Raw genomic sequence first — 24,128 nt, 5'->3', positions numbered from 1 at the left:
AAGACTTTCAATAACTAGGACCCCAGTAAATCTAGTAGAAGTCCATTCTAAAATATAATTCATCATATTTCTTCCCAAAGTTATTATTAATTGTATATTTCCATCCATTCTGTTATCTTGTACTTTTCCCTCTATTTGTCCCTAACTTTCTTTTCATAAACAAGCAGAAGGCAGTAAAACATCAGAATTTTGTCTAATTCTTGTCATCTATAAAGGAAGTAGTATATTTTCACACAGTTGCTACTTCTCTCATCTACTTGTCTCACCCTAAGTCACAGGTTTTTACTCTTTTTTCCCCTTTCCTTTAATTCCTCCTCCATTCTCCAGCATTGGAATTTGTTTTACTTATGACTCCTCCCTTATCCTGCCCTTCTTCTTCTTTCCCAGTTCAGTTTAATATATTTCTGTACTATGCTTTTTGTGACTGCATGCATGTGCATATGTATGATTGTGTGTGTGTGTGTGTTCAAACTTCCTTCATCAAGTTAAGATGAAAATTAGGTTCATGAGATGCCCATTTCCCCCATCTCTTCCTCCATGTTTGAGTACTCTTCATTTCATGCACCATTATTATATGTGCATCTTCCCCAGTGCAGTCCTCTATCCCTACTATTTCTTTCTTTCTTCTCCTAAAATGATCAAAATCAAACAAACTACTCATAGGCCCTCAGTCTATCTTATTTAACTCTCTCTATGAACCCTAAAATTATTAGAGTTCTGAGAAGATACTTTTTTCTTCTTGTTCTCCTTTTATGTAAACAATCCATCCTCAAATAATCCTTTCTGATTTGTCAATGTGTGCATCCTTCTATGGTTTTCTTGACATCTGCATTTCGATTTCAAAATATCTGCTTGGTTCCAGTTTTTTCATAAAGAATGATTGTATTTCATTAAAGATCATTATAGATCAATTTTATTTTCATAGATGATTGTATTCAACTTTTCAAGATAGGTCATTTAGGTTATGATTACATCTTTAGCTTTTTAGAATCTTGCATTTCAAGTTCTCTCTTTTGTGGTAGCAGATGCCAAGTATGATTTGATCCTCATGATGTCTCCATTGTATTTGAAGCAATATTTTTTCTTTGACTTATAATTCTAGATTTTGGTTACAATATTCCTCACAATTTTTGTTTGGGAGTTTCAGGAGATGACAGATGGAGTTTTTCTATGATAATTTTGCCCTCTGGTTTTACTAATTTCTTTAAATATGGGGTGCAAGCTTACTTTTTTCATACTTGTACATTAAATTTTAGATTATCATTCTTTATGTTCCCTTCCAGGTCAGTTATTTTTTTATATTAGAACCTTAACATTTTTCTTCTTGTCTTCTTTTGATTTTCTTTTGTTATTATTGCTCTTTCATTGAGTTGTTGCATTCTCTTTGGTGCTACATTCTAATTTTAAAGTCATTCAGTTGTTTGGTAAAGTTACCATGATCTGTTTTAAATAATTCATTCTCCTTACCATTTTTTTTCTAGCTAGCTATTCTATCTTACATCCCCCCATTTTTCATTTCATGTCATTTCTCTACATTTCATTTCTACAAGGTGTTCTTGTAGTTATTTTTTGTGGACAGGACAACTTCGATTTATTCTAATTTGAAGAAAGTACTTCAAGAGTGTTCAATATGATGACTGCTAAATTGGAATCTAAAATATAGTGAGTTATTACATAAACTATATCCTAAATTTAGGTGCTAGGACACTGAAATTCCCTCTTGTTCCTCCCCTTTTCAGTAAATAATACTATTTTTAACAACTATACCAACTATGTTATTGAGCTTAAGTTTCATGAGCCTATAGAACATATATAATTCTTAAAGAAAATCCTACTTGATAGGACTTTGGAAAATAAATCAAGTATCATCCCTGCATGTGTGTGTATGTGTGTATGTTTATGTGTTTGTGAAAAGAGGTTGGCCAAGAGAAATTATAATTGAAGATTATAATAGCTTGGGCTATGAAAAATTCTTGAGCTATAATAGCTTTTCTTGATCCCATCATGTACCACTGATTTTGTATTTGTCATTATCTTTCATATACTTTGAAAAAAAACTGGGATCATTTATTGACTTCTCAGATTGGATGTGTTAGTTTTATTAAAGTGGTGAAACCCTGAACCAGTGATGCAAGTCCAGAAAATAAATTATTTAGTTTTTACTTTGGAAGCTAGAATGTCCATAACATTCTGCTATATTACATTACCATAGGCTCACACAGAATAAAAAAAACTATGCATATTTGCAAGGAGGCAGGGGGATTGTGTTCATCTAAGGGAAGAGAAGGACTGTCCCAAACTTGGTGCTGCTTTCAGAGCTAGTTCTGGGGACCTGCAAGTTTTTGTGGCTTCCAAGGTGGTACGATCCATAAAGAGGTGTGGTCACTGCTTTTCTGGTCTGTGCTATAATCTTTACTCAGGACAGACCATTACTGCCTTGTAGCCATAAGCACTACCAATCCTCTTGAACTGTGACCAGGTTCCCCCCGCCCCCAGTGATGAACCACAAGTACTCCACTCTGCCCTGAAATTGTAGCCCCGAACTGTGGAGGGGCAATAGAGCTGCCAATCAGCAGCAGCTGCACCTAGTGCCAGCAATGGGTCCCCGTAATCTCTTTCTGAGGGGTTGTTTGATCTCTTACCTTCTCTGTGCAGAGTCTCCTGAAGTGCTGTTGCCAGAATGACTGCGGTTGCTGCTTCTGTGTGTGTATACTCTGGGCAGTCCTCCACCCCAGTCTCATAGACTTCTCCTGAGGACCTCCTAGGTTTTCTTAGGCCAAAAAAGTCTGACCCTGACCTTTTGTTGGCTCTGCCCCTCCAAAATTTGATTTGAGGCACTATTTTAAGGCTGTTTGGATGGGAATGTTTAGACAATTCATCTGGGTTGCTGCCATTAATCCACCATCTTGGGTCTGCCTCCCCCCCCCCCCAATGTTTGTTGATTTGACCTGACTGGAATTTGAAGCTGCTAATTGTTGTTGCTCCTTGAGGTCAGTAAAAGGTCAGTGAAGATTTAAGTGCCCTCTCTCTTCCCTATAGTCTTACATTTCTTTATTTCTTTATTGTACTTTTAATTTCTGATTTGGTTTTATATACAATTATTACCAAGTATAACTACTCTGATTTACGTGTATATGTTAATTCTGTATTGAGTGAATGGAAACTGGGATCAGTGAATAGCTTGGGATATACAGGACTAAATAGGACCAGGTCTGATCCTCTATATAAAATAGGCTTTGGAGGCTTTAGCTATAACCTTGAAATCAACTTATGTTTTGGGTCTTTTTATGAATAACTCTTATGAAATCTGAAATAGAGGGGAGATATACTATGTGACTCAGAACCATTTTTTTTTTCTGTGTTGTTGAGTTATGAGTAAGCAAGATTTAGGAGAGTGGAAAATATCAAGCATTGCCAATGAAACTTCTGGCCTCCAGAATGAAGGGTGGGCGAGGGTCATGGAGCAGCGGAAGGAGAAGCATGGGGCTTTCTAAAGGGAAGAATTACGAAGGTATCTCCCCCCACCTTAATCCCCACTACTGAAAGATGGGTGTCAGAGGAGCAAGGGAAAACTATTGCTTTCCCTCAATCTCAAATCCTGCCAGAAGGTGTTATGTGATAGCTTCAGAAGCAATATAAGTAACTTCCTGTCCTAATAGATAGAGCCCTAGCCCTGGGGTCAGGAGACTCCTGACTCCTCAGGAATTCACTAACTGGATAGTCATAGGCTAGTCAATTACTTTCTCATAGTATATGTGAGGAAATAGGAAAACTTCTTAACAATGAAATCTATCCAAAAGTCAAATGGATCTACGTGGCAAATAATGAATTCCCTCTCAATAAAGTTGTTCAGTTGTTTTAATCATGTTTGACTCTTTGTGACCCCTTTTGGGGTTTTCTTGGCAAAGATACTAGAGTTGTTTGACATTTCCTTCTCCAGCACATTTTACAGATGGGGAAACTGAGGCAAACATGGGTTAAGTGACTTGCCCAGGGTTACACAGCTATTAAGTGTCTGAGGCCAGATTTGAACTCAGGAAGATGAATCTTCCTGATTCTAGGCCTGGCTTTCTATCCACTGCAGCACCTAGAAGCCCTCATTGGAGGCTTTCAATCAAAGACTAGATGCCTACATGGCAAGTGTGTTGTAGAAGGTTCCTTTTGTGGTTATGGTTTGGTCCATATGGCTTCTGAATTACCTACTCACTTGGACATATTACAGTATGATTCTAAGATTCTGTAAACACTTTCATTATCTAATTCACTGGGTGGTTGTGAGGAAAGTACTTTGCAAATATAAAGCACTATATAAATGTGATTTATTGGTACATAAAGGGGAAGCTGGAATTGGCATTTTAAAAAATGGCTTTTAGCTTGAGCTATATAGGTTTGATAAAATACTTAGAGATAAACCCACATTTCTTCCATATTACTATGACACTATAGTGAACATGACATAAGGTAAGGTCTAGGAGTGACATTTATCTCTAAAGCCCTTTCCAGCTTTTCAAGTCCTTAAGTCAAACTCTAAAATTTAGTAATCCTAAATATCCTGGCTTTACCAAGAAGTTAGAAAAAATTAAAACCATCTAAATAAAACAATTTTAAATTCTTTACTTTTAAAAGGTTTTATTTTTTTTGACTGTATGCTTTGTCACCTTTATTTTCAAATATATCTACCTTCCATCCCTCCTCAGAAAGCCATACCTTGTAACGAAGAATAACAAAAGAGAGAGAAGGGGAAAAAGGCAGTTCAGTAAAATTAACCAAGCAGCCCATGTAATCTTCAATTAATCAATCAATCAATCAATATTTATTCAGTGCTTAATATGTGCCAAGTGCTGTGCTAAGCACTTGGAGACACAAAAAAGGCAAAAGACATGTGTACATCCCAGGTGTCAAACAATACTCGCAAGTACAGACCAAAAAGCAGATTAAAATGTAATTAAGAACTGTTTAATAAAATAAATAAAAGTAAAATAAAAAATAATGTGAATTTATAGTTTTCTAAATCAATATGAGATCCCCAGGAACCATTTATTTTTGAGTTTGACACCATGGTTTTACATGAATAGTCCCTGACCTGTACTAAGAAGGAAGGGTACTAAATTTTCTTGTCTCTTCTTTAGAACCAAGCTTGATCATTATAATTACATAGTGTTTTTATTATTGCCGATTTCAATGTTGTGATCATGGTGAATTTTGCACGGTTCTGCTTTCTTCACTTTTCATTATTTCATGCAAATCTTCCCATGCTCCTTTGTTTTCTTCCTATTTATTTCCTATGATCCAGAAGTATTCCATTGCATTCATGGACCATGGTTTTTTAGCCATTCCCTAGTTGATAGATATCAACTTTGTTTCTGGGTCTTTTAATGGCTAATAGCTAACATTTAAATAGCAATTATTATATAACAGGCATTGTGCTAAATACTTTATAATTATTATCACATTATCTCTGTTGTGATCCTCACAACAGCCCTGGAAGGTAGGTGCTGTTATTATCCTCATTTTACACATGAGGAAACTGAGGCAAACAGAGGTTTAGTGACTTGTCCAGGGTCACTCACCTAGTAAGTAGTTGAGGCAAAATTTGAACTCAGTTCTGATTTCAGGGCCAGTACTCTTATTAACTGCCTCATCATAGCTGCCTAATGACAACAATACTTTCCTACAACAACAGCACACACACATATGTATGTATATACAATTACATATATGTATATATGTATATATATATATATATATATATATATAATTATTTAATATTATTTTTATTAAAATTCTTACTTGCCTATATCTTGGTTTTCTTCAGGCTGATTCTGCTTCCTTGACTGCTAATTTGCATGGCTAGATTATTTGGTGGAGGTGATGAATTACTTTGTGATATACCTGGGATTAAATCTTTCCAGTTAATTGCTTTTCTCTTTCCTTTCCCATTATTGATTGATTGCATTTATACGATCTCTTCCATTTGAACTGGTTCTTTTGTAAGTTGAAGGCATAGAACAGGAATTCTTTAACTTTTTTTGAAGTCTGGCGAAATGTATGGACCCCTTCTCAACATACATTTTTTAATTTTTAATTTTAGGATATGCTACATTTCAGTTAGAGGTTAATGAAAATAAAGTTGTACTTTTTTCCATTCAAGTTCACTAACCCACTGACATCTGTCCACCATCCCCCGGGGTGTCCAAGGACTCCAGGTTAAGAAACCCTGGAATAGAATAAAGAACATATGGCTTTAAATGCGTCCCTGAATGATATCTATAGTGTAATACGTTAACATCATGGTGTCATTCATGAACATCATGTCACATCACATCATATTTGATATAGCGTAACATGGCTTGATTCAGAAGATCTACAAATAATCAAGAAATAAACCATAGCAGCATGATGGAAAACACTTAGGGGAATAGGAAATCAGAGAATTTGGCCTTTTCCTTTATTATCTTCAGGTAACGCATAATTGCTTCAGGTATACTGTGCGTGTGACTGTGTTCATAGAAGAAAAAGTGTCTGAGCAAAGCAGGTGTCTTCCTGCTATATTTGCTCTCACAATAGCAAGCCAGTGTTCCTCCTGTGCTTTGTGATGGGGCTTATAAAGTCTAATTCCCACAACTATGTATTTACATCAGGATTCCTATTGCTACATGACAATTACTACAGATTTCACAATCTGAAAATCTGAAGTAGATAAACCAGTGAGTAGCGACTAGCTTTTGGAAAGTCTCTTTGCCATGAAATGAACTGAGATGTTCTGACTCTACTTTGTGCTTTGGTGTCATGATTAGTATGAACTGGGGCAGCTCAGGGATCTTTAGACATTATTAACTCTTGCATGGGGTGTATGGGGTATTCAAGGAGGACTATCACCTCTGCTGTAAGAGTCTGCCAACCCTTTTTTAGAGCTGCTCATCTACCTTTCATGTCCACTTGTCAATCAACTCTCACCTGTGGCTCCAAGAAGCTGTAGCATGCACAGTGGTCACACTCTCGTGAAAAAACAGCAACAACAACTTCTCTGCAGATGAGCTAAACCAGGTTGACAGTAACCAACAGGCATAAAACTCACCAAAGACTTAGGGGGATGTCTACCCCAAGCATGTGAAGACTTCCCCCTGTGGAATGGACAAATGAGAGAAATTTGTTCCAATGGTCTGCTGAAGTATGCACTATTGAGTGTTTAGAGCTTGGTCACACACTGAAAACAACAAGGTTATCCACTGCATCCTGGGCCATCTTCTTGACTTTTTCTTGCCACTGGATGACTCTGGAAGAAAGAGTGAGGCTGATGACTTTGTACAACTCTGCCTCACTTAAATCCAGTTAACATACAAGTCAAGACATTACCCAGTGATATCATTGGTCCTCCCTGAAAATGAAGGATGAACAGAAATTTACTCTTGTGATCTCCAGCTTAAGTGACTAAGTAAAACTGATAGGTTATTGAAATGTCTCTGACCTAAAATTCCCTGTTCTTTATCCTTTCAATAAAGCAGGTATTTAATAAATACCTAATATATTCCAAGCATCGTACTAGGCTCTGAAGATACAGATACAGAAGTGAGACTGTTGGTGTTCTCAATGAGTTTACATACTTTCAGGGTAAGGATACAACATTTTCATAGCTAAATATGGGATATATGCAAAATGAATATATAGTGTTTTATCAGGGAGGTACTAACATCTGTTAAGTAACTGTAGTGGTTGGTGGGGTATTAATTGGAGCAATTAGTATAGAGCTGAGCCTTGAAAGGACAAAAAGGTTCCAAAGAGTTGAGGAAAAGGAGAAGATTCTAGGCATGAGGGATAGCCTGTGTGAAGGCATAGAATTAGGAGATGGAATATACTGTGCAGGGAATATCAAATAGGACACTGGCTAGAGTGTAGAGTGAGTAAGGGGGAGAAATGAGTAATCGGGTAATTATGATAAACTGGATCCAGACTATGACAAACAGCAGTGGTGCTTCTAAGAACCCTCTATTCTTGTTCTTCCTTTCTCTACCTTCTCTCAGATCTTTCACTTACCCTCAAGTGTATATGACAAATTACAGTTTAAAATGTTATCTAAACCAGGAGTATTTGCATTTTAAGAAGAATTAGAACTTTTAGCTAAAGCAATGGAATGAGAGTGGTGGCTAAAAGAATGATAATGCGGAAGCATGCTGTAATGGATAAGGAAATGGACTGAGAGTCAGGAAGACCTGGGTTCAAATTTTACCACAGATGCTCTTTAGCTATGTGACAACAGGGAAATCATTTAACTTATCTGTGCCTCAGTTCCCCCATCTATAAAATGATGGGACTGTGCCTTAATTCTAAATTTACCATCCTGTGTTATCATAGATGGAGGAGTATTTTTGAGGAGGGGTTTGGGGATGGCTTTTTACCTCCCTTTCAATCTACCATGTAGTCAGTAGTCCACTTTACATTTGTTCAAGACTAGGCCTGACCTCTAATTTCAACCCTAGATATTGGCACTTCCATAAATTCAAATTTTTATTTTTTTAGGAATACAATGTCCAGATCATAGGAAAAGGTAGTGCCATTTAACTTTGCATTAGCCAGACCTGAAGAATTGGGTTCAGTTCTAGGTGTGCTGTACTATGAAGGTCATTGATAAATTAAGGTCTATATGGAAAAGGGCAAACAGTTTATTAGTGGCTCATGAGAACTGCTTGGAGGAGCCAGGGATGTTTAGATAGGGACAGAAAAAGGTACATAATAGCGTACTTATAGGTAGAAGATGGCTTATGTTTATATTACAAATATTTCAGAGGGCAGAGTTTTTTCACCTCAATATAAGGAAAAAAAAACTTGTTGCCATTTAGAGCTATCCCCAAATTCATTGCTCTATTTTATACAATGGTGAGCCCCTCACCACTAGAAATGCCCACGGAGAAGCTGGGTGTGATCTGTCGTGGATTGTATAGAAGTGTTTTATGAATTGACTGGGAAATAGGATTAGATGATCTCTCAGATTCTATTCTGACTTTAAGATTCTATGATTTGAAGAGGCACTTCTCCAGGGGTATACTGGAACTGACTTGAACTGGCTTGCAAAAATCGATTGTTGAATTTTCAGTGTGAGCAATTACATTTCAGAAATTGGCAAATGCTACAAGTCAGGGCTTAATTTGTTGCTTTGCTGATTTCTAGACTTAAGAAATTGATGGATAAAAATGTTAATAATGTGGGTTAAGCTTAAAATATGTTGTGCATACATTCTTTCTCCTCCGGAGAGCTAGTTGTTAAATATCTATGAGCATGCCTTTGCATAGCTCATTTCACCCTTCTAGCTGAATGTGTCCTCAGCTTAGGAGAAGAGTGGATTTTTACCTAAATCACCAACCTTACTTGACTGTAACAAAACAACTATATTGGAGAAACTTCGGATGAGTTGCATGGGAATAGTGTTAGCTAATTGACCACTGGATGGTAACTGTACTTGCCTTTCTCAACTAAACAAGAAATGTGCTACAGTGGCAACTGGGCAACAGATTTGAAAACAGCAACAAATAGCTCACTTTTATTGATGAGTCTCATCTCCTGTCTGTAAATCATTCTGCCTGCCATTTCCTTGTACCTCTATGTTTTGACCAGATTTAAATAACAGTTAGAGGCCCCAGCTGCTAAGTAAGAGAAGATCTCACATACTGGCAGCATTTTCCTCTCCTGGCAGAATCCACAGGCAATTGCTTTGATGGTTTTTGGAGTTGTATTTGGAGTCTGTCATAGTTCATGTGATGAGCTGATTGGGTTATCTAGTTGTCCCGGATGCTTTTGGCTTTAATGCTCCATTAATTCTCTTTGAAAATGAAGTCTAGGGCCAATCCCATCTCTCAAGGGGTACTTGCAGATGACTTGTTCCTGATCAAAAGGCAACATAATTTCCTGATGTCCATATGCTTTCCTTGGAACCTCTTTTGTTGCCTTCTAAAGTGATGTTTGTTACAACAAACAGTCAAATATCTGTTCAAAAAGGACACATAACTTTTAGAAGTATTTATAGTAGAAATTCAGGGATTTTGCATAAAAAAGTGAGAATAGAGATGAGTAAAAAGCAACATGCTAAGAACTCTAGTAAGTGTAAACACTAATAGAAGTGGGATTGCGACCTCCTACTACATTGAATGAAAGAAGAATTTTTTGGTCTACAATTTGGACTAGAAAAATATATAATGGGAAATCAGGGATTTGAAACCCATCTAGTTCTCATGCCATAACTATTTTGGGGTTGTTCTTATGTGGCCCATTTTGTTGTCATTCCTTCAATTTTTACTTGTGCATGCCAAAATTCTCCTTTAAAAATTTAAAGGATTATAGAATTATGGATTGCAAAGATGGGGGAATTAAGGTCTAGAAAGTTTAAATTTCCTGCCCTAGGTAATAAGTAATAGAGCTGAGACTTGACTCTCAGTCTTTTGACGCTAGTTCTAATGTCCATTCCATTATACCCTTCTGCCTCCCAAAGGCTTTGATATTAAAAGATTCTATTAATTTTTTCTAGGTCAAGTTAGAGAGAGAGAGAGAAAGACTCCTTGAGAAGTGCAAGGAACTTCCTTGCACTTCTCAAGGAGTCTCTGTCTGTCTGTCTGTCTCTCCCTCTCCCTCTCTCTTACTATTCAGATCTACCACCCAACCAAAATCCTGGTTGTATTGTCTGCAGACCTCCAGGTCACTCCCCTTCCTTCCCAATGAGTTCAATAACTGGCTCATAACTTTTCTTTCCTCACCAACTCCTGCCCTCATACTAGGGAACTTCAACATACATTTTCATTCTCCCTTCTCCTACCTGTATGACTACTTCCCAGTCTCCTTTACTGGATCCTCTTCCACATCATGCTCTCTAACTGTATGTATCCTTCAGAGTTTTATCCTAAAGCCTCTTTTCTTATTCCTCTCGAATTCTTCAGTTGGTGATCTCATCAGTTTCCATGAATATAATTACTATCTTTATGCTTATGATTCTCACGTCTACTTGTCCTGTCCCAAACTCTGGACAATTTCAATCTCACATCTCCATGTACCTTTTAGATAACTTGAATGTGATGTCCTGTACACATCTGAAACTCAATATGTCTATAAAATGGAACTCATTATCTATCGCTCTAAACCCTCCTCGTACCTCCTATCTTTCCTGTTACTGTAAAGGGCAATACCATTTTCCCAGTCCCTGTATTCCTCACTACCTCTTACCCTTTATATCCAAGCAGTTGCAAAGCCTATATTCAACTATGCTAATATAATTCTTTCTCTCTTCTGATATTTCCCCCACTATAGGGCAGGCCATCATTGCCTTATGCCTAGATTATTGCATAGCCTGATGGTGGGTCTGCACACTTCAAATCTCTGCCCACTCCAAACCCTCTTCCATTTAACTACTGAAGTGATTTACTTAAAGACAGGTCCAATCAACTACCCCTACTCAATAAGCTGCAGTAGCTGGTTGTTGCCTTTAGGATCATATATGAAATGCTGTTTGGCATTCAATGTCATTGATAACCTAATCCTTTTTTACCTTTTTCGGTCTTCTTACTCTTTACTCCTTGACGTGGACTCTTTGATCCATGGCTTCCTGGCTGTTTCACAAATAAGCCCCTCTAATTCTTGGCTCTGGGCATTTTCTCTAGATGTCTCTAAGGCCTGGGGTGCTCCCCTTTCTCTGCCCTTACTGCTAACCTCTTTAGCTTCCTTTAATTCCCATCTAAAATCTCACCATTTACAGGAAGCCTTCCTCAACCCCTCTTAATTCCAGTGCCTTCACTCTGTTAATTATTTCATATTATCCTATGTACAGCTTTCTTTGTATGTATTTGTTTGGAGTGTTCAGGGTGTTCAAGGAGGATGAGCAGCTCAGATTTGAGGGCTTGCCAAGTCCTTTTCAGAGCTGCTTATTTATCTTTGATGTCCCCCTGTCACCCAATTTTTACCTGTGGCTCCAAGAATCCGCAGCATGTACAACAGCTATACCCTGGTAAAATATCAGGGGCTAAACCAGGTTGAAGGTAACCAAAAGGCCTCAGATCTGTAAGTGACTTAAGGAGATATCTACCCCAGGCATGTGAAGACTTCACCCATCAGAATGGGCAGATGAGAACAATTTGTTCCAATGGCCATGAAGCGGGTGCTGTGTAGAGCTTAGAGCTTAGCCAGACATGGAAAAGGCCAAGGTCTCACTGCATCCCAGGCCATTGCCAGTCATCCTAACTTTCATCTTGCCATTGGACATGGATGCCTCTGGAAAAGAGCCTGAGGTGGACGACTTTGTGCAACTCTGCCTCATTTAAATCTAATTCTTGAGCAAGTCAAGACATCACCCTGTGATGTCATTGGTTCTCTTTGAAAAATGAAGGATGAGCAAGAGCATTTGTTTCCATGTTGTCTCTCTCCCATTAGATTGTAAACTGCTTGAGGGTAGGGATGGTATTTTGCATCTTTGTATCCTCTGTGCTTAGCACAGTTCCTGGCACATAGTAGGCGTTTAACAAATGTTTATTGATTGGTAATTGGCTCTGTTTAGCTTTTAGAACCCCATACAACCTGGTCCCAATGTATCTTTCCAGCCTCATTGGACATTATTTTCTGTCCTGCACTCTTCAGTCCAGCAAAAGAGTCTTTCTTTCTGTTTCTCACACACAGTACTTCATCTCCTGTCTTCCTACCTTTGCACTGGCAATTTCCCAGGCCTAGAATGGACTCCCTCATTGCCTTTGCCTTGTAGAATCCCTCCTTTCCTTTAAGACACAGTCAAAGCATCATCATCTTTATGAAGCATTTCCTAAGTTTCCCTACCTCTGGTACATTCCGCTCCAAGCTACCATACTTTCTATTTACAAAACAAGACGGTTTGTTTATATACATGCGTATTGATTATAATTTTGTATTAATGAATTTGATATTTACTATGTATATATATATTCAAATCTTCTTTTCTCCCATTGGAAAATAAGCTCCTTGACAGTACAGATTGTTTTTTTCTCGTTGTCCTTGTGTCCCCAAGCACCTATCGCCACTCATGGAACATAAACGCTCCATCAAATACATTTGTGCTGTAAGAAATGATGTACAAGGTGCTTTCAGAAAAACCTGGGAAGACTTACATGAACTGAAGAAAAATGAAATAAGTAAAACCAGGAGAACAATGTACAAGGTAATAATGATGTTATACTATGTTCAATTACGAATGGCAGTTATTCTCAGCAATACAGTGATCCAAGACAATTCTGAAGGACTTATGATGAAAAATACCATCCACCTCCAGAGAAAGAACTGGTGAAGTATAAATAAAGATTGAAGCACATTTAAAAAAATTATTGTTCTTGGTTGTTGCCCTTTTTTTTTCTTTTTTGGTCTGTTTTCTTCTGAGACATGGCTAATGTGAAAATGTTTTGTATGATTGTACATGTATAATCAAAATCAAAGTACTTCCTTTTACAAGTAGGGGGAGGGGTAGAAGGGAGAGAATTTGGAACTCAAAATGAAAAAAAATTGTTAAAACTTTTTATTGACATTATTATCAATCCCCCTGAATTTGTGTCTCATAAATATTCCACATTAGAAGAAATATATTCTATTAATTAAGGGAATGCTATATACTGTTCATCTGTTGTTGTTGATCAGTCATTTAAATCATGCCTGACCCTCTGTGACACCATTTGAGGTTTTCTTGGCAAAGTTACTAGAGTGTTTTTGCATTTTCTTCTCCAGCTTATTTTACAGATGAGGAAACTGAGGCAAAAAAGGGTCACATAGGGTCACACAGCTAGAAAGTGTCTGAGGCCAGATTTGAACTCTGGCCTTTTTACTGGGGGAACGGATTTTTTTTTAAGCTTTTCATTATCCCATATCCATGTTTGACTCAGTAGCTTTTCATGTTCTCTCTGAAACAGATCTGTTATGCTATCCTTTTGGCATTTTACCTAGTTTAGAGTCTGAATCTTTGCCCAAAGATGCACATATTCTTTCAGTGGTCATACTCTATGAGTAACCCATCCTGGGGTTTGGAAATGAGAATTACTCTTGCCTCTTAGAGTTCCTAGCTTCCTTCAGAGCCTCCCTCAAGTGGCATTTCCTACTTGAGGACTTTCCTATTTCTTATTGCTCTTCCCTTCCCCTGAAGTAATTGCACACATATGTATGTATGTGTGTATATATATATATATATATATATATATGTGTGTGTGTGTGTAAATACACACACATACACACATACATATAGCTTTATTTTGACCTTTAGAAATAAAGCAAGCATTTCCATAAAACAGTAGAATAGGAAAAAATGATTGCACATGAAACTGCAAATCTGTTATGTACAACTTGCTATTCCTTTTAAAAATATAATAAAGTTATCATGCAAACTTCTTTTTTCCCCTTTTTTCTCCCCTTCCCCCAAGATAGTTACCACTGGAGACAAATATGTGTATATGTGTATGTATATATACACACACATACACATACACATACACACATACACACATACACACACATATACATGCATACGTACACAATGCAAATATGTATACATACACACATACACAAATTACACACACACACACACACACACACATATATATATATATATACATATTTATATATATGCGTGTATGTAAAATCATTCTCTACCTACTTCTATTTATTAGTTCTTTCTCTGGATACAGATAACATCTCTTTTCATAGTTCTTTTGTTGTTAATTTCTGTATTTATAATAGTCAAAATGACTTAGTTGCTCAAAGTTGTTCTTAAAATAACATTTTAAATTATCTAGTTACATCTTATTTCTACTGAATAGGACTTAAATTCCTTGAAGGCAGATACTTTTTTGTCTTTGTTTCCCTAGGACCTGGCACACAGTAGCTGCTTAATACATGCTTCTTGATTTCGATTATGTAATGTCAAATCCCAATTAAGGAATTATGTGCAGTTTTCATGATGATGGTGATGATATCAATAATAATAAGATGTTGATTGATGATTGATGGAGGAACATAATATTATAGTGGATAGAAAGCTTATCTTAGAGTCACAATGATCAAGTTTCAATTCTAGTCCCTAACAATTGATGACCGTGTGATCCTAGGCAAATCAAAATCTTTCTAGGGACCCAGGCTGCAGAATACTTGTCCATTTGTATGGGTAGAGAAAGTTTCCTCATGGGTTGGGGGAGCCCTGTACAAAGATAAAACCACAGATCCAGGAAACAATACTCATAGGTTCATTGAATACTATGACAAAGACCGAAATTTACTATATTTTGTCAGATAGGAAAAGACTTATTGAAGTGTGTTATCCTTGAATCAATAATTTTTGCATAGCCTGATCTGAGAACAGAATTTCTAATAAACAAGAACAAAGAATAATGAGAAAAGAAATGACATAAAATTAAAAAGAATGAATTCAGAACCATTTAAACAACTTATTGAAAATTTAGAAAAATAGGAAATATACAACATAAATTGCATTACCGTTGACTATACAATTTCACTTAGAAATGAAACCAATGTCAATTAATTACCTGAAGGAGATCAAAAGAGTTCGAAGTGTCCTAGCCAGGAAACATCGATTCACTTGCCAAATGGAGAGAGATGACTGCCTAAGAAATCACTGAGTTAGAATATAAACTTATCTGTAAAGTTTTATGATGGATGATTATGAAGGGCATAAAAGATTAGTGGAGGTTAAAACCATTTTAAAGAAAACTAAGCAAGCAAGACAAGTAAGCAAAATCATTGAAGGAAATTCACTGATGAACATGGAAAGAAGACAACAAGCAGAAGAAAAATGGAAAAACAGATTTGCAAAAATCATTTCAACAACCTACTTTCTCTGTCAAGGATAGTGGAACCATCATGCTTTGTCCCTGGCATCAGAGTCCCTGTAGTGATTATAAAGGAGGTAGAATTAATGAGATTTCAGATCCATTCCTTTGTATAATATTTTTATGCATTATCTAATATGATCTTCACAGCAATCTTTTGAGTCAAGTAGTCAAATTTTCAAATGAATCTATAATCTGCATGATTTGGAAGGTATTCAAACCTGGTCATTCTGTGCAACTCTTGCCCATGTCTTCCAAAAATCTTACTTCAAGCAATCCAGGCCAAATTCTTGAGGCCTTCTTTTTCTTTCAATATCACAATAGTCCTTGTGGAATATTGTGGCTGCCCATCTATCACCCACTATCACCCCTTACTCTTATCCTATGAGTAACCCATCTTCTCTTTCTTTCCTATAATTGTTTCTTGATATTCTTACTCCAATTCTTCTTTAAACTCTTCATTGGTTATGTGTTGTAGCTTGCCTTTACCTATCACTTACCTTGCCTATGTCCTCTTTGGGATGCTCATCAAAAGTGTGATGAAATCTTTGGTGTTTCAGATCTCACTGCCACATAGCACTGCAAGTAAAATGCTTTCATTGAAAAGATAGGCCTTTGCTTTCATTGGAAGCTGTGGGTTAGTAAAAGTGCCTTGTGATTTCTTGAAAACAATCAACTACATATTTTTCCTTTTTCTTGACATTGGACCCAGTTCACCACCCACCTGTATTTTCTTCTCCAGATATACCTACTATTGGACAAGTCCAATCAGATGCATGTTCAAGTTTGGTCAGTGTACATGCTTAATCTCTTTTGTATTCCCTGTGTGAATGGATAGGCCAAACACTTTTGAGGGATTATAGATTTTTCCAGGAGGCTATGCAATGTCATGGCGCTAGATGCAATCAGCACAATGTCATTGGCAAACAGAAGCATCTGCAGGACTAAATCATTCCCTGAGAATCTCTCTTTGACCTGGATTCTGTACTGCATCTCTTCCATAAGAGTGGCATAATCTTTTGGTTAGCATACATCTCCTGGTTTTGTGTTTCTTTAAAATTTTTTTTTACCAGAGAGTTGTTGAATAGGTTTACTTTTGTTATTACATTTTCTAAGGACTCTTGAATGACTTTGATATAGGGATGAGAGAAAACTTCTTATAGAATAGAGCTGAGAAGGCAGTGCTTTGTTCTATGCAGTTGAAATCTTTTACATTAGAAAACAGTAAGAAAGATGGTTTCTCTACATCATTCAGTCTATTATAATAAATTGTTAAATATCACTTGCAAAAGCCTGCTTTTTTCACACTAAAAATGTTATTGAGGTTAACCTCAATTGAATAGTTGGGAGAGTAACATAGAGATTGGTAGTTACTGATGTTTGGTCACTCACGGTTTTTAATATCAATAAGATCCAATTTTTTTCTACTCTTTTGGTATTTTGTCTTCCTTTAGGTAACTTGTAAATAATTCCCTCACAGTTCTTATAATTTCATAATTTTACTGCCCTCTGCATGGATCCCTGCACCTCTCTCCCTGTGTACGTGCATACATATACTATACATACTACATATATATATATATATACCCACACATATATTTGTATGTATAACCCAATATATGTATAACTGTGTCTATGTATAACCTTGTGTATTCACACACACACACACACACACACACACACACACACACACCCCAATGTAGCTGCTATTCTTATCTTTCTTCTCATGCTCTCTTTAGTATCATTTTTATTTCCTCTGTCTACATCTCAGGGACTGTGGTGTTAGGGTTCAAATTTGTTGGCTCTTCTCTCTCTTTTCTTTTTTTTGGTCAGGCAATTGGGGTTAAGTGACTTGCCCAGGGTCACACAGGTAGTAAGTGTTATGTGTCTGAGGCTGGATTTGAACTCGGGTCCTCCTGACTCCTCTATCCACTGCGCCACCGAGCTGCCCTGGCTCTTCTATTCTTAATGAAAAACAAAAACAGACACACAAACAAACAAAACAAAACAAAACACTTGATGGTAATAGTTTCTGAAGTCTTTTCTAATTTTATTCTGTAATATATCCTTCACTGCCCAGGGAATAATTTGTTTATTTGGATAACTCATCAAACTTATTTCAAACTGATTTTACGCTACTCATGTGAGATACTACTGTTCCCGTGTTAATCATCTTTCCTAAGAGTTTACAAATGACTTTAAATTCCAATCCACTTTTGTCTTTGGTAGCTATCTTGTTCTATATGGTACGTTAGTGAAATATTTACTAACTAAGGCCTTTTTGAGGTTCGTCGGCTCTCCTCAATTGCAGCAATTAATTTGTATTAGTTTAACATCTAGATAACAGTATTATTGTCGGTTATGGTGTTATTTTTATAGTTTATTTACTATTTTTGATTTTTTTCTAGTTTATGTAAGTAATTCAGGGTTAAATATTCTCATTTTATATGCTGTATCTTTTTTCTCATTACTCTTCTTTATTCTTGGTTACTTTGAATTCGGATTGCGGCTCTGATGAGTCAATGAAGTGGCTGTGCATTTATAGCTGACTCAGGGATAACTCCCATGTCCATAATAATTCTTTTCTTGTCAATTAAAAGGAAATCAATTCAATTCCTTTTGATATTAGTTAGTCATTGTCACATTCAGAGCCAACCAATTCATTTTTTTTAAAAAGTGTTTATGAAATAGACTCATGAGGTTTCTCTAGAATGTGTCTTTAGCCTCTTTCTTTCTCCTAAACTATACTCTCCCAAATATTTCTCCACGTTTCTCTTTGCCACCTCACTTTTCTTCCCTTTGCCTGAAATCATCAATGATTACAGTGTATGTTCATTCAGTTTAGAGGATCTTATCAAGTTCTTAATAAAATTTTTTTCTGTATAAGCTTCAATCATTTTTGTCATGGTCTTCTTACAAATGTTTATGACCATATATCACATGAGGTAATGGTTTGTAATACATGCTTGTGCTTATGAGAAAACCCACTATGCCAACAACTTTCTTTGCCTAGTCAAGGAAAACCTGTGAACAATCCTTCCTTTTAGCTACAACTTCCTTTTTTCTCATGATTTCATTTATAACAAGAATGTCAATGCAGTAATATGTCTACTTGTTGGTCATTGGACAAGAATCTCACATTTGGAGAACCAAGGGCAAATTAAAGTTGGTTGATGAACTAAAAACTGTTGATTCTTAGCAGTCATCTGCCTCTTTAATGCTACTCTGCCATCAACAACAGAAGTGGAAGGGGGCCATAAAAAAAAAAAACCACCAAGGATTATTTTGTATTTTTCTTTGCTTCATGGTTTACCATGGATGAAAAAAATGTCGTGCCAGACTACTGGTGATATGTCTTAAATATTTTTTGTCTCAGTTTTCCTTTTTGTCCTATATTTAAAATATTGCTTCATCCCATATATTCATAAGAACAATGAATTTCCATATCATGTTATATGATGTATGATGAATGGAATTTTTCACAAAATGCAGTTTAACATTTTATTTTTTCATAAGAACTATAACATTACTTGTAATGTGTACTTTTTGTCATCATATTGGTTTATATTTCATAAATGATTATATTTATGATATAAAATACAAAATACATTGGCTTGTGATGGCCAATGAATTTCTTATAAAATTCATTGTTACACAATATTTATGTGATATACACTTGAAATATAACAAGGTAATTTCTTCTAAAATTCTCTTGTATTAGAAAATAAAATTGGAAAGTGGAAATAAAAGTAAGCATAGAAGCAATTAGGTAGGCTAGTTTTCAGAAAACAGAGTTTCTATGTTGTAAGGAACATACTCCAAGCCTTTCTAGCATGGCAGAAATGGCCAGTGTTTGAACTCGACTGGCATAGCCTTTGAGAACCAAGGGTTATTACCATGTCTCAAAATAGAATTGAAATATTCGTATTTGTCAAGGTAAGGATTATGTATATTATTGCCTACTTAACAGATAAGGAAAATGAGGCTTAGAAAAATTAAGGAACTTGCACATATTTAGTAACTATCTGAATGACTTTAAAGCTCAGTTCTTCCTAGCTCCAATTTCAACACTTTCTCACTATATCACCACCATGTTGCTTCTTTATACTGCACAGTGAAAAGGATCACCATTGCTAGGCATCTAGACACATTGCCTTTTTTTATATAAATTAGAATTATACATCTTATTACAGCCTTATATATAATTTTCAGAAAATACTTAAATCCTCACCAATTTCATTTTGACCTCCAAAACGACGCACTAATCAGGGTCATCTGCTAGTTGTTTTAACCCATTCCGACATCCACCGATAATTTAAATATCACTTGGTCAAAAGAGTACATTTGTTTGTTTGTTATCTAAAGGAGAAAACTATACTCTAGCGATCCTTTCTTGTAAATGTTTTTATCTTTGAGCACTTGCTCATTGGCTTTTAAATTAATTTGTAAGAGCTTAAAGCCATAGGAAGTAATGATATAGAACCAGTTATATGCATTGTTTATGAGCATAGCACATCTTATCTCAGTTTACTGTCCAGTGTGATTGCATTTCAGAAAGTATTTGTGAGAGCGACAGAAGGCTGAAAATGAGAAAGAGAGAGCATATTTTCAGACTTCAAATGAGTGGTTCTTCTTTCATAATTAAAACAATAATTAGAACATAAAATATTTTGACTGCTCACTGCAGTTTTCACATAGCAATGGATCCTTTCATATTAACTAAAAGACGTTCGCAGATTGAGCAAATGCAGAGATCACTCTTTTCTTCTAGCTAGAATGTCAACCATCTGCACCCACAGTTTGAATGATGAGCCTGTCATTTAGGTTGGTATTTGAAATCAAACTATTGGGAATTTCTGGATCTTAGAGTGCAGATAGGAGGTCTTTTTTCCCCCCAGGAATACATAGAAGTTGTCCTCACAATTTTCGTAAATGTCCTGGTTTAGATGCCATACCATATCTCCTTGAGAGGTCCCCTATCATTGTTGATACAGAGCTATAAATGAAATGAAATGTTCTTATTTTAATTAATCTAATAATCTATTCAGAACCCAACATCTGCCCAGTAACTCAATTGGTGATTTGAGGAACACAAAAGTACAATATACACTTTCTGCCTGCAAGGAACTTATTTAATCTAGTTAAATATTGCCAGGTCTAACCCTTGTGGGGAGAGAACTCTAACGCTCTTAATATTGAAGTAGCCCTCTTCTTAATTGATAGGAAATTAATCATCGGGGAATTTTCATTTTACTAGGAATACTAATAATAAATTCTGCTATTTTAAGGTCCCTTAAGATTTGCAAAGCACTTTACATATATTTTATCTAATTTGATCATCAAATCTTGTGAGATTGGTTCTCTTATGACCCCTCAGTTTACAGATAAAAACCTGAGTCTGAGAAAGGGTAAGTTACTTGCCCAGGGTCATACAGTTAGTGAGTGTCTAAGGCAGGATTTGAACTCTAGTCTTTCTGACCATATGTCTAATAATCTATCCCCTTGATGATCTTTGCTGCATACTGCTATGATCTTACAGGGCTTTTCTATTTATAACATTTTATTTTTGATTTCATTAATTCCATTCAAACACCTAAGAATAAAAAAAATTCAAAAAGAAATAAAACAAAAGAGAAGTGATTATAAATAACCACATGTAACTATAAACAATTTTTGAAACAAGGATATATTAGTAAGGTGGCAATAGAATAATACTACATTCCTGACCTATCCAATGTTTATTTTATGTGTATTATCTAGTTATTATTCTCATTTTTATTTCCTTAGTTTTACTCAATTATATATATTACTCTTTTAGTTCTGTTTTTTTTATTTAGCACCACTTTACAAAAATTTTTCTATGTTTATTTGTTGCCTTCATATTTATAATTTCATATGGACAATTAATTTGTACACTGTTCCCTGGCAGTCAGACCTTTTGTTTCTGGGGTTTTGCTATTACAGAATCTGTTGTAATTAAAAAAATAAATTGGTAGTTTTAAAATTGTCATTAACCTTTTTTAGACAAAAATTCTGGTAGTGGGATAACTAGATGAAATGGCATTAACATTTTTTCTACCTTTGTTTTTTTCCCTGTTGCTGTTCAGAAGCATTGAATAAATTCTCAGTAATGCTAGCAGTTTAAAACTGGCTATTTTTCAACAGCTGTGTCAAGACACCTAGGTGGTAAAGTGCATAGAGTGCTATTTTGCATCAGGAAGATGAATTTAAATCCTGCAACTACCACTTACTAGCTGTGGGACCCTGGGCAAGACCTCCTTTAGTCTCATTTTTATCATTTGTAAAAGGGCTGTATTAATAACACCTATTTTTCTGGGGTATTGTGAGGATCAAAAGAAATAATATATGTAAAGCATTATGTAAATGTTAGTTATTATGATTATGATTATCATTTTATTGTCTTATATTGTCTTTGCCAAACTGTTGGGAGTCAAGTGATATATGAATTGTTTTAATATGTGTTTCTGTGATCATTAAAAAACATTAATACTTTTCCTTGTTGTCCTTGATATTTTTTCCTCTTTTAAGTAATTTCTATTCATATATTTAGACTAATTATCAGTTGGAAAATGGTCCTTACTCTCTCTCTCTTTTTTAAATGAGCAATTCTGTAGTGTTTATTTGATCAATATTCCCCTATTTTGATGAAGCTATTTATTGTCTTGATTAATTTCCTTAATTTTTTAAAGAAATCATTATATCATTTTCACATTTTGATAAGCAATGTTGCAATAATTAGAATGCTAGACTTGGAGTCAGGAGATCTGAATTAGAATCCCACCTTATATACTTTCCTCCCTCTTCATCTTTGCCTGTTGACTTCCCTGGCTTCCTTCAAGTCCCAAACAAAATCACATCTTCTCCAGGAAATCTTCCTCAACCCCACCTCTTAGTTATAGCTCATGTACACATTTTTTGCTTGTTTGTTGTCTCCTCCATTAGATTGTGAGCTCCTTTGGGGCAGAGACTGTCTTTTTGTCTCCTTTTGTATCCCCAGCAACTAAAAAAGGCCTGGCACATGGTAGGCTCTTAGTGAATTTTTACTGACTGCCTCATTGACTGACTTGTTAACTGTGAGATCATGGATGTATTTAACTTCTCATCTGACGTTGGATTTCTTTTTCTATAAATTTGGATAATAAGACTTGCATCATCCACTCCATAGGATTATAGAAGAAAATGCTGCACAAACCTAAAAATACAAACTATTTGTCACATGCGTATAGATATTTCTCTTTGCCACGGTTTTTGTCTTTGATTCTCTTTATCCTTACATTGTTATAACTAACATTTCTAGAAGCATGCTAAGTAGAAATGGTGAATGTGAAACTGACAAACCCTCCAATGTTTCTCCTATACACAATACTATCTTTTTGATACAGATAATTTTTTTTCTCAGGTAAAAGCCAAATTTTTACTTATTTATAATTTTTAGGTTTTTTTCTTAACAAATGGGTTCTGTATTTTGTCCAAGTGTTTTCTAAATTTCTTAAGCTTACTAAAAAAACTATTCTGATTTTTCATCAGGGTATGGATCTTATAGGGCTATGACATTGGAGAACAAGCTCAGGGATGTCATTGTAAGTTAGGAAAACTTCCTATGTGCACCTGCTGGTAGATGACGTCTATTGTTCAAGTAAACATAAATTTGGAAAGGTTCATCACCACATTACCTGCATGATGATAATGCTGGATGACAGCTCTAGAAGGCTATTTGTTAAATTTTAGAGGGTACTGATCTATAACCATGGTGGTGGGAATGCATGCATCAATGTATTCACAGATCCATAAAGTAATTATGTAAATTTATTTTTAAAAAATCATTAATGTGTATCACTATGACAAATTATTTCCCTAATATTAAAGAATCTTTGTATTCCTTAATCAATCCATCAATATATCAACACATTTTTATTCACTGCCTAATCAATCTGCTGAGCAGTTTCCTAGATGCTAGGGATACAAAGACAATTCAATTCAATAAACATTTATTAAGCACCTACTATATGCCAAACACTGTGCTAAGTGCTGGGATACAAAAAAAAAAAAGGCATAAGACTGTCCCTGCCCTCAGGGAGCTCACAATCTAATGCAGGAGACAACATGCAAACAAATATATAAAGGAGATAGGATTACAACCAAGAATCACCTACCTAGCAAAACTGAGTATAATCCTTCAGGGGAAAAAATGGTCATTCAGTGAAATAGAGGGCTTTCAAGCATTCTTGATGAAAAGACCAGAGCTGAATAGAAAATTTGATTTTCAAATACAGGACTCAAGTG

Source organism: Phascolarctos cinereus, unplaced genomic scaffold (genome assembly GCF_003287225.1).
Source record: "Phascolarctos cinereus isolate Bilbo 61053 unplaced genomic scaffold, phaCin_HiC Scaffold_2;HRSCAF=192, whole genome shotgun sequence".
Classification (NCBI taxonomy): Eukaryota; Metazoa; Chordata; class Mammalia; order Diprotodontia; family Phascolarctidae; genus Phascolarctos; species Phascolarctos cinereus.
The sequence above is the reverse complement of the archived record's forward strand: the minus strand, read 5'-3'. Positions refer to the sequence as shown.